Source organism: Mustela nigripes, chromosome 3 (genome assembly GCF_022355385.1).
Source record: "Mustela nigripes isolate SB6536 chromosome 3, MUSNIG.SB6536, whole genome shotgun sequence".
NCBI classification, from domain to species: Eukaryota; Metazoa; Chordata; class Mammalia; order Carnivora; family Mustelidae; genus Mustela; species Mustela nigripes.
The window spans coordinates 34,948,459-34,955,043 of NC_081559.1; positions in this window are offsets into that span (position 1 = coordinate 34,948,459).

Sequence of the window (6,585 nt, forward strand, 5' to 3'; positions counted from 1 at the left end):
TGCTCAATGGAGAGTCTGCTAAAGAGTGTCTCTCTCCCTCTGCTCATCCCCCACATTTGTTCTTTATCTCTCTCTCAAATAAATAATTTTCTTTTTTTTTAAGGAGAAGAAAGAAGATGGGAGAAGAGCTGGGGAGTATGTCATGATGGAATCCAAGGGAGAAGAAAATTTCAAAAAGAGAAGACTGAGCAACAATAGGAAATATGGACATCATCCCTTTATTCATTCAATAGCAGTGAATCACAGCTATGACCTGGGAATTTTGATATGTGTTGAGAAGAGACACTTTCTACCCTCAAAGAATTCATACAACAAACAATTCAATACAGGAAGATAAATATAATTGTACAGAAACACACAGAGAAGTTAGGGATTATCAAATAATTTATTTATAAATCTACAGACTATAAAATGCTATACATGTAAGGTACTATTAATACTATTAAAAATAACGGTTAAGAAAAGCTTTCTAGATCTCTAGTCAAGGAATCCATCCTGGCATTCAAATAATAACATTTCAGTTGAATGGTGTTTTCTTCCATGCCTATTTAGCTTTTAGTAACTCACAGAAAATCTATAATTTTATAAGTATAAATTAAATTTTGAACTGAAGCCAATGCTTCCCTAATTGCAGTATGCCAAAAGAACAAAAGAATGATTCTCTTAACGTCCATCTATATTGATGATCTTCCTCCTAAAGACTAAGAACCATGTTATGCAGTCATGAGACCAACTAAGTGTTTGATCCCAGAATCATTGATTTTCACATAGCTTCCAAATTTAGAAGTTCTCCCCCCAGTGACATTGTTCTAGCCCTTTAATATTCTTTCTCAGGGAAATGTTACAGAACGCTAATGATTACTAATTGGAAGAAACAGTAAGAACTCTATTGAACCATTTCTCAAAAGAAAATATCTAATGAGTACATTTATAAAAATGGACTTTGAGTATTTATGTAAAATAGCTGTTTTGAATTTGTAAAACCAACTTTACCTTAATAGGTTGGTATGTTATGCTAGACAATTTTTGATATATTCAATTTTGAGCTTAGACTGTAGAAAGATAATGCAAGATTTGCTGTGAGACAGTTGTTCTGGGCCAATTAGAATGGGTCTACAGCCTGAAGACAAGGAATGTGAGCAGTCTAGTCTCTAGAAGGTAGGAAAGGTCAATAATAATTCTCTCTTAGCACCTTCAGAGGGAACAACCTTACCAATACTTAGTTTTGTTCAGTGAGAACCATTTCAAACTTCTGAAATCCAGAATGATAAGATAATAAAGTTGTGTAGTTTCAAGCCATAGTATCTGTGGCAACTTGTTATAGCAACAATATGAAACTAATACACATTCTTCCTGTTCCTTAAAATTTTGTCCTTGAACTGTGTTTCTCAAGGAAAAAGTAGAAAAGATGGCAGTTTTATTGCTGTGCCCTTAATGTTTATTTGTTTAATAAAGGAATGAATGAATAGGAAGTTTTCTGCTTATGAGGTGGACTATTCCACTATTCTGACTGAAAGGAACTTCAAACTTTCATTAAGTCAAAGTCTGGTTGTAATTCCTGGCTGACTAACTGAGTAAGAGAGTAAATTCCATTGTGTCTTTACTGTAATTAAAAGTTATGCATTTATTTCATTCATATTGACTAGGATTACAAGTAAAAGAAAACCACAAGGTTTGCTGAAGGCCATCTCACCATAAGTGAACTAGGTTGGGGATCAGAGAACATAGAGACTTTTGTTAGGTATTTTAGTCATTTAAAATGAAATCTATACCTCCTGTGTGCAAAGCTATAGATCACACACAAAAGAAAAGGAAAAGACAAGTTTAAAGCACTTTTTTTTATTAGATTAAGAAGAATTTGGAGAGCTGGAGGGTGGGAGGATATAGATGAAGCCAGTCAGGCCAAGGCAAGCACAATGACACACTCAGGAGTTCTGAAAGGACCCCTCACTCCTCAAATAGTGACTGAATGCCTACTAACATACCAATCGCTGAGCAAAATGGAAGGAAAGGAAGCTAAAATGGAAAACAGCTGTAAAAGCCTAGACTTGCAGGCAAAAGAATAAACAGAAAGGTAGCACTAAAAATAATGTTTTAGTAAGTGTTTTGGAGATAGGAGGTAGAATCTGGAAAAAAAAAAAAAAAAGAGAGAGAGAGAGAGAGAGATGAGCTAAGGAGTTTTTGCAATGAGCCAGACTCATCACATGGTGGTGAAGGCTTGACGAAGAGTGAAGTAGTAGATAGACAAGACACTTTGGGAAGGTGAATGAGATGAAATAAAGGGAGGCATTGGAGATGGAGGTCAGTGATGAACCCAATTCCCAAAACTAAGTACAGAGAAGGTTTTATTAACATAGAAAACCAGGCATTTGAACCAACCTGTGCTAACACATGAGAAAAGGTTTGATTACAAGTGTCAGAATGGGATCAAATGGAAAGCTTCTGCCTGCTCACAGAGGTGTAAGATTAGAACCAGGTCAAAGCATTAGGGATTGGGGGTGGGTAGTGGGTCTGTCAATAATTTAGGAGTCAAAAATCCAAATACCTTCAGGGCTCAGGTCGTTCAATTACAAGAGAGACCTGAGCTAAATGGACCTGAGGCTGGAGGTGTCCACCAGAGTCTTCACCAGGGACTGTCTTGTGGAAGTCAAGTCCAGTATTCACAGGTCTTCCAGATTTTGAAGAAAAGGCCAGAAAGTGAGATATTTATGTAAAATATCAACATCTACTTTTTAATCTTAACCACTAATTAAACTTTTCAAACTCAGGGTGAATCAAACAAAACATGACCCCAAGCCAGCCCTGGCTTGAGAGCAGACCAATTACAACTTCAAAGAAGAAAAGCTATCAGAGAACATGGAGGAATTGTCCAAGCTGTCAGCAGGGCACCAGCATGTGATGTGGGAGCTGGTGGGACCCTAACGATGGCACCTCACCCACCCACCCGTGGGGAGTGAGCCTAGGCTGCATGGCTTTGGAGCCTGGAGAGTTTCATGGGGCTGAATTGTGTGTTCCCAAAATTCACATGTTGAATTGCAAATCACCTGTACCTCAAAATGTGACTATGTTTGGAGATAGGACCTTTAAAGCAGTGATTAAGTTCAATGACACCATTAGTGTGGGCTCTTATCCAATCTGACCGGTCATTCTTTTAAGTTGAAATTCGGATACAGAGGAAAGACCATTTGAAGACACAGCAAGAAGGTAGCCATCTGTAAGCCAAAGAGAGAGTCCACAGTAGAAACCAAACCTGCCAGTACCTTGATCTGGACTTCCAACCTCCAGAATTGTGAGAAAATAAATTTCTGTTGTTTGATGCCTGTCTGTGGTATTCTGTTACAGCAGCCCTGGCCACTCACACAGCAATCATCAACCAACCTCCTTCTGGTTTTTAATGAATTGAGGATTTCTTCTACACAGGTAGAAAAGGAGACAGTAGACATTATAGAGGGAATATGAAAGGCATAGTTAATTCATTCATGAAACTTGATGATCAAAGGAAATACAGAAACAGCATGCCAACCAGTGCCTCTGTTCACTAACCCACTCACATACGTGCTTCATTTCTGTTGCCCATGAAAACAAACAAACTGCCACCTGTCTCCTTAAGCAGCCTCTCAGGGAAACATCCGGCCCTCCCTCCTTCATGAATACTGCTTTGTTAGCAGTGGGTTTGTTTCAACTGCCTGATTCTCTTCCTTTGTGTCTGGTGCCTCCTGGATTAGGTGCTTCTACCAGCTCTTCTCATGGCTTTTCACCCTCAGCTCTCCTACCCGGATCTCCCAGTACTGCCAACTCCCTTTATCTTGAGTGAGGACATCTTGGCAAATCTCTGGATCAGGCCCCAAGACCAGTACTTGGTTAAGCCAGTCCAGGTCCCCTTCTCTTTTATAAGGCTGAAATGTACAGAAACCTGGAAGGGAGCCTTCAAAGGAAAAGTGTGTGAGAGTGAGTGTGTGCAGGTTGGGTGTGGGTGTGCATGTGTAGAATCATAGGGACCCTCACGTGTGTTTGAAGACATTCTTCATGTCTTCAGAGGACAATTAAATCTGAGTAAGGAATCGACTGGTTGAGACCAAGGCACGGGTAATCGTGTTGAACTTAATGAGCCATCATGTTGAGAGATCACAAGATGGAAGACTTAGCTCTGCCTCCTCAGGGCACAAGCTACCCAGTGGAGTCCAGTGTGATTTACTAGAGTAAACTGGCAGTCAAGGTATCAGGACATAACTGGGGGCTCAAAGGAGAACTGGAAAGAGGGTTTGTGGTCTCTAAAGGGATGGTTCCAAGTCTAGACCGGGCAAGGAATTCGGCCCTGCCAGAGGGAAGCAAGGAAGCTATTTCCTAAGCAGTGTCAAAGGTCAGGTTATCCAAAAGTCTATGACAACTGGCAAGGAACAGCTGTGCTTTAGCATCTGTGATGAAAGGCCAAAAATGTTTCCATCCCTGCCTTGGCCCCCTCTCCCTACACTCACTAGGTCATGCTTTATCAAAGCATCAACTACTATTATCTTTAGTATGTCTTAGAAAAGAATCACAAGTGCATTTATTAAGCACCTACAACTAAGCCTGCCACTGAAAGATATTGCAAAAGAAGATCTTTATTAGCATACGAATACTTTAAAAAAAAAAACAAAAGAAGGTATCCCAAATATACTTCCTTACTGCCTGCATTTAAATTCCAAATTATATGTCTTTGATCCACTTGGAAAGGGAAGTAGTCTACTCTGAATCAGAACAAGTAAACAGCAGAGTAAAGAAAGCATCTTGGAGACTCCTGAGCACACTCCAGAAATTTTAAAGATTTTCCATTTTCACACAACACAGCTTGAACTGGGGATATCAAAAGTCAATTTTCTGCTTTATTCTTCGGCAAGTTACAATTACATAGATAATCAATCATTACATAATCATTTGGTAAATATCATTATTTCTGTATGTTTTACTTTGGCCCTTTCTTAGATAAGAGCACAAAGCTCTAATAAACTCAATACAAGGACTTACTAGTTTTTAAATAATTATATTAGAAAATGCCATTTATCTTTTTAAATGACTCTTTTTTAAAGATATTTTTTAAAATAATACATGTATCAAAACTACTGAAACTGGGGTGGGGGTGGGAGGTTGGGGTACCGGGTGGTGGGTATTATGGAGGGCACGGATTGCATGGAGCACTGGGTGTGGTGAAAAAATAATGAATACTGTTTTTCTGAAAATAAATAAATTAATTTATAAAAAAAAAACACTACTGAAACTGAAAAAAAAAAAAAAAAAAAAAAAAAAAAAAAAAAAAAAAAATAAAAAAAAAAAAAAAAAAAAAAAAAAAAACCCTAATGGCATTGCAGCTTTTGAGGAACTCTATCTACTACAGAAAATAAGGTAATGCACTTAAAAGATTAAAGTAGTAAGATCACCATGACAGCTTACACTTGTCCCTGCTCTCCACTTTCCTTCCTTAAATCCGATCGTCTGCCTTTGTAAAAAGAACCATAAAATAACATCCATGTCTGAGTATCAGTGAGAAGATTTATCCATTCCTTGGGCATAATCCCCTCTCCTCCAATTGAGTCAGCATCTGGCAAACGGGCTGGAGGGATTTGGTGCAAGGACACATCCCCAGGCAAGGTTTCTTGATTCTCAATTGCTATGACCCCCAAACGACTCAGGGTCACCCTCCATCCCTCACAGCGAGTCTCTCAATCTCAGGCATGAAGTCCTATCTTCAAAGCAAATGCGAGTCTTTTTTTATTCCTGCATTTCATTTATCCCCATCAAATAAATAGCAAGTCTATTTCCCAAAGTCTCTTTGTTCTAGTCAGAGTTAGAGCAACCTTTTCCAAAATTACACAGAGATTGTTTTTCCATGCTCTCTAAGAAATGGGACATTTCAGAGAAGGATGCCTGTTTGTTTGTATCTCTGCCTGTCTGTTTTGATCTCAATTTGTTTAATCAGTACAACATGTTAGAACTTCTGTTAAACCAAGTTCTAATTTAAACATCGCTATTTAGAAAACTGCTTCCTTGCACAATGGCAGCAGAGCAAGAACAGGTTTGTCAAAGTACAGGGTGTGGAAAGGATTTCTGCTCCTGATGGGGCTCTAGGTCCAGCACCATGGGCATTTGTCTGCCACCCAAACCCCCCTCACTCTCTGCTGAGAGCAAGGATTTGGATTGGTTAGATCTGATCTCGAAGATACAGTCACCTGTCTAGAAACTCAAAAGCAAAACCATCTGTGATGTAAACATTTTTCAGACAAAGCAGGGCTGCTTTTTTTTTTTTTTTTTTTTCTTTTTACTCAGAAGACATACTAAGGCTTCTCACTGTGTTTGGTGCTTTATGACATGTGACCTAAAGAGCAAAACTTACTTTTTTAAAGGGTCAATGATGTTCAGAAGAGGTGTGGTTTCTGAACATGTGCCACTTGCAGTTGAGATGTTTTTCCTTTGCTTTTCCATTACAACAGTCCAGTCCCCAAATTAAAACAAAAGGAAAGACTCCTGCAAATCTGCCTCATGTGAAAGTTCAGAGGTGTCCCTGACAAAACTTCTGATTTTTTAAATACTTTCATATAGTTACAAATTCAT